Source organism: Thunnus albacares, chromosome 9 (genome assembly GCF_914725855.1).
Source record: "Thunnus albacares chromosome 9, fThuAlb1.1, whole genome shotgun sequence".
Lineage (NCBI taxonomy): Eukaryota > Metazoa > Chordata > Actinopteri > Scombriformes > Scombridae > Thunnus > Thunnus albacares.
Window position 1 is genome coordinate 21,093,749 of NC_058114.1, and position 12,338 is coordinate 21,106,086.

Genomic DNA, 12,338 nt, shown 5'->3' on the forward strand with positions numbered 1-12,338 from the left:
TTGAAATTTCAATAAAATAAAACATAATAGAATAGAATGACATTTGGGTATATTTGAATCTATATTCACTCAAAATAGAAAGGAATATACTTGGAAGTTATTTCCTCATTCCTCAAGTTACTTCCTGGGAATGACGGCGCATCGTCTGTGCTTGGCTGGTCAGGACTTTCTGTTTCATTTCTTCACAGAGCACATGGTCATCAGCCGACCTGGGTTTACCGCTGCAGCTCAACCATGATTACAAAATCATGACCAAACCATAAGACAACATACACAGAGTTCAAGCTCTAAAGGCATCTTGTGTTGGTGCTCTGAATGATGAGAATGACGTTTCATTCTGTAAATGCAGTTGTTTATTGCGATCAAAGTTTAAAAATGAAAAGATACTCGCAGAAATACTTTTGATGAAGTAAGGCCACCAGATAAACTCAGCAGTAAAGTCATTTATCAGTTAGTTGTCCACTCAGCAAGTGATGCTGCAGTCAATCAGTGCATGTGTGAACTGAATGTCATACTGTATGTTTTTGTAGGCCGATCACATCATTTCAACATATAGGAACTCTATACATTTACACTGATCCAAATTTTAGTTCCAAAGTTTGAATTGCACATATTTCCAAAAATGTGTAGCAATAACATAATGCACCTATAAGTAGAAAAAACATAACACCTCTCTGTGTTCAAAATAAATTTGATAAACAAAAAAATATCACTCCCAAGGCTTCATATTGCATATTATTATCAGCTGTCTTTTCTTGAGCAGTAACCTCAATAGAGGAACAACCTTAACCCACATCATTTTTTACACTTTACATACAAAAGTCAGTTATTAGGGCTCTTGCTGCTGTAAGATTTCACTACTTTGATCATGCTGCTATTTGCTCATACTAGTCTGCCTATCTAGTTAAACTGGATATGATTATAGGTTACCACACTGTAAGTACCATTCCACAAGGGGGCAATGCTGTCCTGTGCATGGCTTGATTCAGGAACTAAGAACTTTAACATGGCAGCAAACTATTTTCCTACATCTATTACAACAACATCCACAGGAATCAAGTGTCAACATTGTAAAAACCACAAAGTTTAATTGTATGGTAGTTTATCCTGAGGGGAATTAGCCAGCATTCCTCTGTTAGTTCTACATATGGTGTATGTGTCTTGTGTCTGACTGGCCCAGATGGAGGAATAGATTACTAGCAGTGTGGAGTCATAATTGGGCTCATTTTCAGTCTGCTGGCTGCTCTGTTTGGTCTTACTTTTCCTGAAGCATACTAATACGGCTCACTGTCTACATTGAGAATTTTCTGCAATGAAAGAAATTTAGTTTTAAGAACCAACAAGTAAACAAACACTGAAACCTACTGTGGTTAACATAGAGAACTTGTGAGACTTTCATTGCATATTTGCACATTCCAGCCAGTACCCTCTCTTGCTCATTACTGTCAATTTACACTGGTATTTCTCTTTCTCCCTCTTTCTGGTTTTCCCACTCCCTCTCTAAACAGGATGTTTGTGTCTCAGCGGGGCTACCGGCAGCAGACCAGTACAAAGCTGATGATCAGATAGCGTGGCTTTGGAGTACCCAGCTCTCCCAGCGCTGTAACAGATTAAATGGGATTTAGGGCTTCCATTCGGATTCCCCACTAAACCAAGAGACAGCAAAACACAGGAGGTCATGCAGCCAACAGCACGCTTCCCTCGGGTCGTTGTTGCCTTGACAGTGAAGCCGTCTCTCTGCATGCATGTTTATTTAAAATTGCCTCTGAGCCCCCGCAAGTATCAAACATGAGCATGGTCATATTGTCTTTGTGAGACAAGCAATACAGTGGAGAGTATGAAAACACACGTCACCAGTAAGGAAATGGCCAAAAAGGTCCCTGAGTGCTCCACTCAAAGGAGACAATAACTGAGATGTTTGTGTGCTGATGCACTGACAAGGATCGCCACACACGCCTGGAAGTACTGGACTTTTTGATGCCTAATAATTCAGGCTCCATTGATGGTTATATTCTAAGTTGATATCATGAGACTCAGGAGACTTGGGTTTCCGTGTATTGTACTGCATTGCGTGTGAACTCACCACAGCTAATATCAGATGCCTGGGCAGTGGTTTGTGGAGCACAGGATCTGAATCATGAGCACAAGTTGTTTCATGGCATAACAATGTTGCTCATGTTATGCAAGCACATTATGGCACTAACAGGCAAACAGTCATATAGAAAGTGATGACAAATCTTCAGGATGGAAGTAAAGGTGGGGAAAAAATTGCTAATATTTTCTCCAGCTATGGTAGACTATTAATTATTATTTAATAGATGATAATGACACCCACAGACTGCAATGTCACTTCTCATAAATTATGGCAATAGTCTAAGATACAAACTATAGCTTGAAAACTGCTATACAGTGATCTCATAACAGTGTGCTCTGTTCTTTAGTTATATTAATAGTCTGCTAGACTTTTACCATAGAAGAAGAAAACGTCCGCATGGAAACAGCAGAGGGCATTTCCTGTGAGACGCATCGAGCTCAAATAAAAACACAGGAGTGGAAAGATGTGTGTGGCTCTGCCCTGTCCTGTTTTAGTTTCTCTCCACCCTCCAGCCCCTATATCACTCTCTCCTTTGTGATTTCTCTGGCCAAATCGTTCCTTTCCCTTAGGCTATGTTTGCTATTTTTGGCTCCAATTTACTACATAAGTAGTTCAGGAGCTGTATTGGGTTTGAAAAATACTCCTTTTTGAAAGGTGTCACTTTTCCAGTTGCTGATGTGAAAACATGCTAAATGATGGCTGTTGGATAAAAGAATAAACAGAATTCTATTTTCAACCAGAGTAAGGATCAAAGGAGGTAAAACATGAACCCTAAAGTGTTCTCTTCCAATCTGACTGACACAACCGATTCTCTGTTGGTACGACTTCCTCGCATGTTGTGTTTTTTTCAAATATGCACAAGAACCTGAGTGTGAATTAGGCCAGTAAGTGGTGTCATTAAGTCACTGACGCCCAGACACATAGGCCTTTCACGCTGAGGACTCACTGGTGTGTACACACATGTGCCATAGATACAGCATACAACCAGACTTCTGTTTGAATCCGCAGCTAATCTGCAATAATAACCAGCCCCCTTCTACCTCCACACAATCATATGAGCTAAAGGTGGATACAGGCTGTTTTTGAAATATTACATCACTAGTCAACGGTCACTGGTTTTCAATGCTCTTAAGATTTGAACAACATGGTGAACATGTTCTTCACAGGATTTGCTACTGCTGGATTTCTTTGCTAATGATTCAAGTTTCTTCTCATATATGTTACACTATTCATGAAATCACAATTGCAGTAAATAAATAAACCAAATCATGTTTTTCAATGAACAAATTCTTTCTATGATAATTACAGTACCAGGCTTCAATAATAGATTAATTTACACAAGCACAATGTAAGAAATCCACCTCTGTAGGCTGTGCCTCGTTCAATTGTGATTTTCAACAATAGTAGTTAGTTAATTTGCTTTTCTCTTGCAACGCTTGAAGGCTATATTTGAACTGAAATTTTCCAAGACAGCAAGAATGCCAAGTGAGCGAGTGCCTTCATGGTGACGGTCTCGTAGAACGGGCAGTCCACTGAGAGGTCACGTCTTTATCTTTTGGTCTGCATCCATGTAAAACAATCCATCAGAGTGAGAGCTGCAGAGAAAACATTAAGTCCAACAAGCCCTAAACTCTCAAAGTTTCGATTTGTTTTCGTTCCCCCCATCTTGATAAATCTTTGTCCTGAAGAGCAGCTCGGCACGGTGACAAGGTGTATACCCAAACAGTGCTGGAATATTTTACACTGTGACAGGGCAAGATGAAATATGTGCACTGGAGCCAAACAAAAACATAAATGCACAAGATAAGAGGGCCACCTCATTTGCCAGCTCTTGCTTTTCAAAATATTTTAACGATATTATCTGGAACTGGGACTATGTTTTTGAAAAGTGTGTGTGGCAGTGTTTCTGGGCACTGGAAGTGACTAAAGGTGATGGATGTGTTGGAGACATATGTTCACTTTCCTGTGTTAGTGGTTTAATTGTTTTGGTTTAGACTCCAGGGAATACAGTCCAGAGGTCCACGCCAAGGGCAGGGTTGTAGCAGTTGTGTGTGCATGTGTGTGTGCAAATGTTAGTCTCACTTTAACTCTGTCTGTAATTCTGAGAGATGTTACGGAGATGTCGGGTTTGTGGTGGTCCAACCCAAAGGCCAAGCCTTTGGAAAGGATGATCTCAGAAAGCAGACAATTCTTTAGTGTTTATACAAAAGGCACATAAACCATGGACAGACCTGGATCTGACACGCCATTGTTGGCTCCACTGTTTGCACCACTGTTCGTTTATTTTCACACCACATTCCCCCCCAGTGAAACCCCCCTCCACCTCTTCCATGCCTCTCTCCTCTCCCTTGTTCACTTCGCACTCCATCAATAAACAACCCATGACCATCACAGCCAACCTTTCTTGACCACCGATGAAGCATGCTGCTGTTGGACCCCCTCTAGCAGCCCTGCATCTCCAGAGCTCTCACAGCACACCGACAGGGAAAGAAGGACAGATGTGGGATGACTGGATGGGAGGTGAAGGAGACTGCTGTGATCTTAGCAGTGTGCTGGACCGTCATGTGTAAGACACATAAACAAAGGTGGACCACAGAACAGCAGGCCAGGGACTCCAGTGTGTGTGTGTCTTCTTGTGTAGGATGTGTGTGTGAGTCCACAGATAAACTATGACGACATATGCCCGACAGATGCCCATAACCTCCTATAATGCTTTTACTTTAGTGAGACTTTTGCAAGACCTTTACCTGCAACGTATTTGATTGCATTTTTATCATAAATGCATTTGCATGTAAGCAGCATTTTAATATTGTAGCTATGTTGAGGCTAAGCTAATTTTAGACACTTTGTATATATACTGTTTATATACATATTAGGGCTGATTTTTTTAGTATATAAAATGTCAAAAAGAAATGAAAATCTGTAAATTAATTTCCAAGAGAAAATGAGAAAATGTATTCAAATATATTGTTTTGTCCGACCAACAGTCAGATTATATTGAAAAGTGTTCCTAATATTTTGTCCACCCCATAAACATATATACAGGGGGCAAAATATTAGGTATTTACTTTATATTTACTTTACATATACTTTTCAATATAATACACTCCAGTACACCACCACCCACTACGAACTCAATAATAAACATAAAGTAGAATTATCACCTTTCTTACAGTGTCAACAATGTGAACAAAAACTGAAAATGCTATGTAAAAGTCAAAATTATGGCAGAGCTGTTGTATTGGATTGCATTATATTGCACAGGTGTTCCTAATAAAGTGCTCAGTAAGTGTATACATATATATTTTTTAAAATGATTCATACTATCAATTCATTCAATTTTAATCTGAAAAGTAAATAACTATGTCAAATAAATGCAGTGAAATTAAAAAAAAAAATAGTACTTGAGTAGGTGTATTTAGTCACTTTCTACAACTGGAATTATCTACAACCTGTAGATGGGATTACAGTTCCTTGATGTATTACCCTGCTAGCAATGATGCATGTTTAAAACATCTGGCAGGCTTTGCAGACCAGAAGTGTGATAAAAACCATGACTACAAAATATAAACATGCAAAAACAATAAGTATAATGGCAGGGTTAGCTTTAAAAGCAGGACTACCAGGTCAACCTTGTTTTCTAAGTCATGCTATTTACTCATTCATCTAAACTTGTTGGGTTTATTTGGTGGAGTCGACCTGTTTTGGGCCCTCAGTCAGCTGTCACAGTGGCCCTGTCTAATGAGATGTGAAGTGTGTGTTTTTAGCTTTTATTTTGTCCAGCGTGTCTCTGGAGCCAGGGAGCTTTAGGATGGCCGTGCCCGATGGCCATCCTGTCTTATTGTTGTTGCTGGTTGAGCGGTCACCATGGTAGCCTTTACTACCTCTGCAGATCTCTATCGAGCCTTTCTTTATGTGGAGCATCGTCGCATCACACAAGCCACAGAGCCCACTGTCAGTTAGAGGCCGTTAGCCCAGCAGTGACTGATTGCCATTCACACAGTAATTCATTCACAAACATTCACCATTCATTTCATCGACCACTTGCGGCAGGGTCACATGCTGGGAAAATACCTCTGGACTCTGAGTACACACATGATCATGCCCAAAAACTCTAAACCTCACTTAGGTCAGCACAGCATATTTAAGGGTTTCAATGGGTTTATCTGGTAAGATTTTACAATAATACAATCTTCTCACAATGGTATTTCCAGTTTCTGTTTGAACACATAATGACGTACTGATGCAATGTAGCAAAACAACTGATCTGACATCTGATTTTCTGGAGTGAATAAAGAGTGATATAACAAAGAAACACAACTCATTGGACTGGTAATGATAAGAGTAGTGAGAAAAAATCAAACCACCAGAATTATTTAGCTTTCTATCTAGTCGATTTGAATTTTTTGATAGTGAAAGCAGCCTAAGAGAAAGAGAAAGTATTTGAAAAGCCTAATGATAAAGATAATGTCCCACAAATGTGAGTTTCTGTATGACCAGACAATCATTTTATTACAGAGCAACAACACAGCAAAAACAGCTAAGTTCGCATTCTCATTTTGATATGATTTTATGTGAAATGTGATTGACTGATTGATTGATGATTGATGTAGATATGCATAAATATTATGGATACTGAGGTGTGATTCCTTTTTACAAAATTATCTATTTTGTATTATGTTGTTGAAGCATATGTGATCACTATTTTTTATACTTCTTGTTTAGGCTACATCTAATATTTATTCTCAAGTTATATTGTTATTAAAAGAATAGTTTGACATTTTGGGAAATATGCATATTTGATTTCTTGCTGAGAGTTAAGAAGATACCACTCTCATGTCGTCAGTATATATGAAGCTATCACCAGCAGCTGGTTAGCTTAGCTTAGCACAAAAACTGGAATCAGGCGGAAACAGTTAGCCAAAAGTAACAAAATCTGCCTTCAAGCACACAAATTAACTCACTTGTCTGTTCAGTCCAAGTACAGTAACTTAAGCTAACCGGCTGCTGACGCTAGCTTCATATTTACTGTGCAAACATGAGAGTGGTATCAATCAGCCCATTTCTCGGCAAAAGAGCAAATAAGTATATTTACCAAAATGTCAAACTATTCTTTTAACAAAAAATGGAAAATTAATGTTTCCTCTCAAAGCAAACCTCTGGTCCAAGTTACCATATTACATATTGATATTTATGTATCTGTGTATAAGCATTCAGCAGGTATACATATAGGCATATAGTACTTTATATGTACTGTATACGGTATGTATATTTATGTATTTGTCTCTTTGTTTCTTTACAGTGTTTGTGCTGTCCTGTTGTACTTGTAATGTTGTGCCAATGTTTACTATAAAACTGGTGACTTAGTTCTAAAGACGGTAAGGGAGAAAAAAAACATGAGCATGTCTTTGAAAGGCTGAAGTGATTCTAAATCTGTACTGACGGTATTTGGAGATGGAGTCTGGTCTGTTTCTGTCAGTGGGTTAGTCCTTTCTCAGGCTCCTAGCTGCCTCTACTTGGAGAGCTGAGGGTGTGGGGCTGGTGCAGAGGGATCTCTGGACGTGGGAGAGGTTCATGATGAGGTGGGTGTTGGGGCTGGTGGATAGTGCCTGACTGGGGTTGCGGACCAGAGCTCCAAAATGGACTGCATGACCGTTAGTGCTCCTCTCAAGGGAAATGTACCTTTGACCCTTTTCTTATAGAACAGCAGCCAGACACAACACAGCCAGCCAAGATATACAAACTTCCCAAAATAGGATGCGCAGCAACAGATGCATGTTTACTGCTCTGTGTGGCAGGAGTGTGAAGGAGAGAGGGTAACCATGTACAAAAACACAGGCACATGCAAGTGAACGGGGCAAAGACATGCATCATGACCATGGTAAGGTTTGCACAAACTCATTTGTCTTGCAGCACACACACATACACACACACACACACACACACACACACACACACACACACACACACAGGATTCTTACACAAGCTTTCCCAGACATCAGAAAGGCTGTTCTGAGAAAATCGGGCATGATTGTTTACATGACTGAGGTCCAAGTTATTTTTAAAATATTTTGGCGAGGCAAGGTCTTGAAGTCTATTTAGTGTTTAAGCCCTCCTATCGTAAAGAAAATAAATAACACCATAAAGATCTTGACATTGTAAGTTCCACAGTGATTGTGTGAGAACAGATATGGTGACATTTTAAAGACGAGGGAGCTACGATGAAGAGTTCAGATGTAGTGCCATGTCTACAAGCACTTAATGTTGTATTGAGGTCCAGAGCTTTATCTCTGAGTCTCAAAAGTCTTAAATTGTGATCTTTGAAAGTCAAGTAAAGTCAAGTGAGTGATTTCTAATAATTTCCAAATTACATTATCAAAAGGTTGTCTGTGTTTGAGGCGGAGAAGCCAGACTGTATTCATTCAGGACTTGATTGTAAGATACAGACTAAAGATATAAACTTCTTCCACTTCCTTGCTGATAATCTCTCTCTCTTCCTCCCTCCTGATAACTGCGTACAACCGTGATGAAGTCTCTGTTAAATCTCATTACCTTCCATCTATAACAAATTATCTTTTTCTACATATCTCTGGAGAAGAGAGAGATTAAGAAAAACATGTTTTTTTGCACAGAATGATGCACAGTTAACAAAATGATTAACTTACCATGAAAATACATTGTACAGCCATCTGTCACCCATTCATTCTTCCATCTGTGCGTGCTTTGATGTTGCTATTTTGAGCTGGATGCAGATAAAAAGGTTATCTAAAAGAAGCAGCGAGGCTGGTCCTCAGACAAGCAGTCACCTTGTGCCCTCAGAGAGCTCAAGCCTCTGCTGATAACCCACCAACAGCACCACTATATCAGATACACTATCAGCCCTCAGAGTTCTACTCATGACCTCCTGCAGAGACATACCCCATGTATCATGTAAGAAAATATGCGATGGTCCCGGAGATACAGTCATTGTTGCAATAATCTAAGTTTAACAGGATCTGGTTTGTTGTTTCTTCTCTTGTATCATCCTGCTGAGATTTGCTAAGTGCTAATAGTAATAGAATATACGTAAGTAAGTAACTAACTTTATTTAAATAGCGCCTTTTGAAAGCAGAGACGTCACAAAGTGCTTCACAGAAGAAATAAAGCATAAATAAATAAGTAAATACTGACAATTAATACTCTGGGTGAGGTAAAAATGTATTTAAAGTTTCTAAGTGCAAGCAAGTTTGAAAAGATTAGTTATAAGCTTTCTTTTAAAGGTTGTAAGCGCATTCTCAACACATTCTCATATTCTCAACTACTACAAGGAGATTGTTCCAGAGTCTGGTGGCAAATGAAATAAATGTAGCATCATTGTAGACTTTCGTCAATTAGGGGATGACTTTATCCTTTTCACTGTTTTCTCTTTAATTCCCTTTTCTTTCTCACCCTTTTCCTTCTTTTGAAGCATCCCATGTGTGAAGGACCCAATCATAGATGCAGTCAGCGCAGTTGATGTTGTTTGTTTACCTGCCCTCTTCCTTACCACCAGAGGCACTACTAAAAAAAATATGGGCCCCCTGAAAACACCTGAACATGTGTGAACCACTACTGGTGTCAAGGCTTTCCCTTTGGTTCAAAGCATCCATTAAAAAGTAGGCTGTGTTTTCTATTTGTCTTTGTCTTGTGCATGCAGGATCCAGTCACAGTCAATATTGATGTTTGTCCACCCATCTTTTTTCCTCACTACCAAGGGTGCCACTAGAAATTTTGAAAACAGCTGAGCATCACTAAATATTTATAATACCAAACATGTTTGAGGGCGCCTGTTTGTCTCTGGTCCCCAGAAACATTCAGAGTTTTCCTTCACATCAGTCCCCCCGCCAATAACCACCAGCATCAAGACTCCACTGGAATTTAGACAATTTAGACATAATCTTTTGCTGTCCAATAATCAGGTTCATAAACTAATTTCTCATGGTAAATGGACTGCATTTATATAGTGCTTTCATAGTCTACCGACTACTCAAAGCACACATGGCAACATTCACACACACATTCATATACCAATGGCAGAGGCTGCCATGCAAGGTGCCAACCTGCTCATCAGGAGCGATATAGCGCTTTATATCCAAATACTCACTCACCTATTCACACACACTCAAACACCAATGGCACAGCCATCAGGAGCAATTTGAGGCTCAGTGTCAGCATCAGTGGAGACACTTAACAAGGACACAAGGACACTTTGCGGACTGGAGGAGAAGGGGATCGAACCACCGACCTTCTGATTAGTGGACGACCTGCTCTAACTCCTAAGCCACAGTCACCCAGGAGAGACTCTCATAGTCTCTCCTGATTGAATGACTCTTTTGAAAACCTCTATTTGGTTATTCACAACTTGCTATGAGGTGTGAACATCCACTGCATGGCTGAAAGGATGTTATCCTGCCCTCACTATGTGAGTAGGTGCACAGATATGCAGCGAGCTGAACACGCTAAAGATTGAAGACAGCGGGTTGCCCTTGACGTTTTTACTGGAAGCAATTGTGGAACTGTGACAACAGTATTGGACAACAAATTCAATGATGTTGATTAAAAATCAGAAAAAGATATCATAAACAAATCAAGTCAAAACAAAGTTATTATAAAAAAAAAAGACCTAGTACACTAAAAAGGAAACTGGATTCACAAAAGTACAGTTTAAACTAGCATTAGTTTTCAAATTAGTTACATTGTTCATGCAGGTAGAAACAAAGTATCATCAGTCAGTCCTTCCAGGGATTTATGAGTTTTTTTGTGATTGTGATCAATTGCTTGATTTTGCAGTGGCTTTTCTCAAAAATTGAGATACAATTTGTCATATTTTATGTGCTCTTTTTGCTGTAAAATTGTAGCAATTGGGAAACATTGCAGGCAAAGGAAAATAATGTGATTTTTAAAAAAAAACTACCACAAATATCACAGACATAACTATATTTCAGTGCTAATTTTTAAATGTATTTTCTGAACATGAGAACCATGGGCTCAAAGTTATATAAAAAAGAAAATACTGTACTTGAGTTCAATTTATAAGCCTTTATTAAATAAACTTTCACCTCAACATTAGCAACAAATACAATCAGTCAATAATTCCATTAAAATGAATCCATTAACATAAAGATATAGTTTCAACTTCAAAGTATCCATTTTTATGTTTGAGGAAGATTATGTCCATTTTTGCTGTCTGAACAACCCTTCAACTTGTATTCTTCTGACTAACTGAATGCAAACCAAAGTACAGGTTAAATGGAAAACAAAGTGCAATCTCTTACAACTACAGGGGTGTATAATCATCTATGAAACTACAGTTCAGTTCCTCAGAGTCATTCTCCATCTCCTCTCTCTCAAAAGCTCCACTGCGGAGTCGTTGGTTGTGGTCCAACCAAACAAGGCTTGGAGGTTCTGCTCTTTGCTGAATACATGCTGTACTGCCACGACACAAAATGCTACAATGGGTCCAAATCACAAGCGGTTTGTTGATTTGGCCATTACATGCGGAAAAGAATGCGGGAATTTAGCAAAATTGCAAACTCTCACAAATCACAAATCAACAATCATAAATCATCTGTAATAAAAAGAATACGTAAAGATAATGCTCCAGCAAAGACATTTGAGGAGTAGATAAAAGATGACTGTCAATATTTTCTTGGTCACAGATCTGACAAAATAGTGTTGCTGTAGAACTGTAGGGGTTGCTACTAGCAACATGTTCAACATGTTCATCTGAAATCGCATGCTGTGTACTACATACCCAATGTGTGTGCTATCATTCAACGTATTTTTGTGTGAATAAGCAGTAGTATGTGTCTTTTCAGATGCACTGAGCTGTAATTATCACATCACTTTCTGAGAGCATCCTAAACGGTTGGAGACGTGTAACCATGGTAGCCCGTGCCAACCATTAACTCTGCACTAATTTAAAAAATGTATTATGTCTAGCAAAGTGAAACCTTGCTTAAATTGAAGCGTTATTGACGTTACACCAGAGCTGCCTTAGTCACTGTCCGCCATTATCTGTTATGTTGTTGTTGTCTTTGTTACTACTGAATTGCATTGTGGGACATTTATGCCGGTGTAGTGTCCAGTGCTTGCATACTGTAATATTTCCCCAGAAATAGTATGCACTTCATGTACTACTGGTTTCATACTAAGGTTTCGGACATACTAAAAAAATCTCACACACTGTTTTAGCGTACTAAATAGCATGTTAGTTCAGGAATTT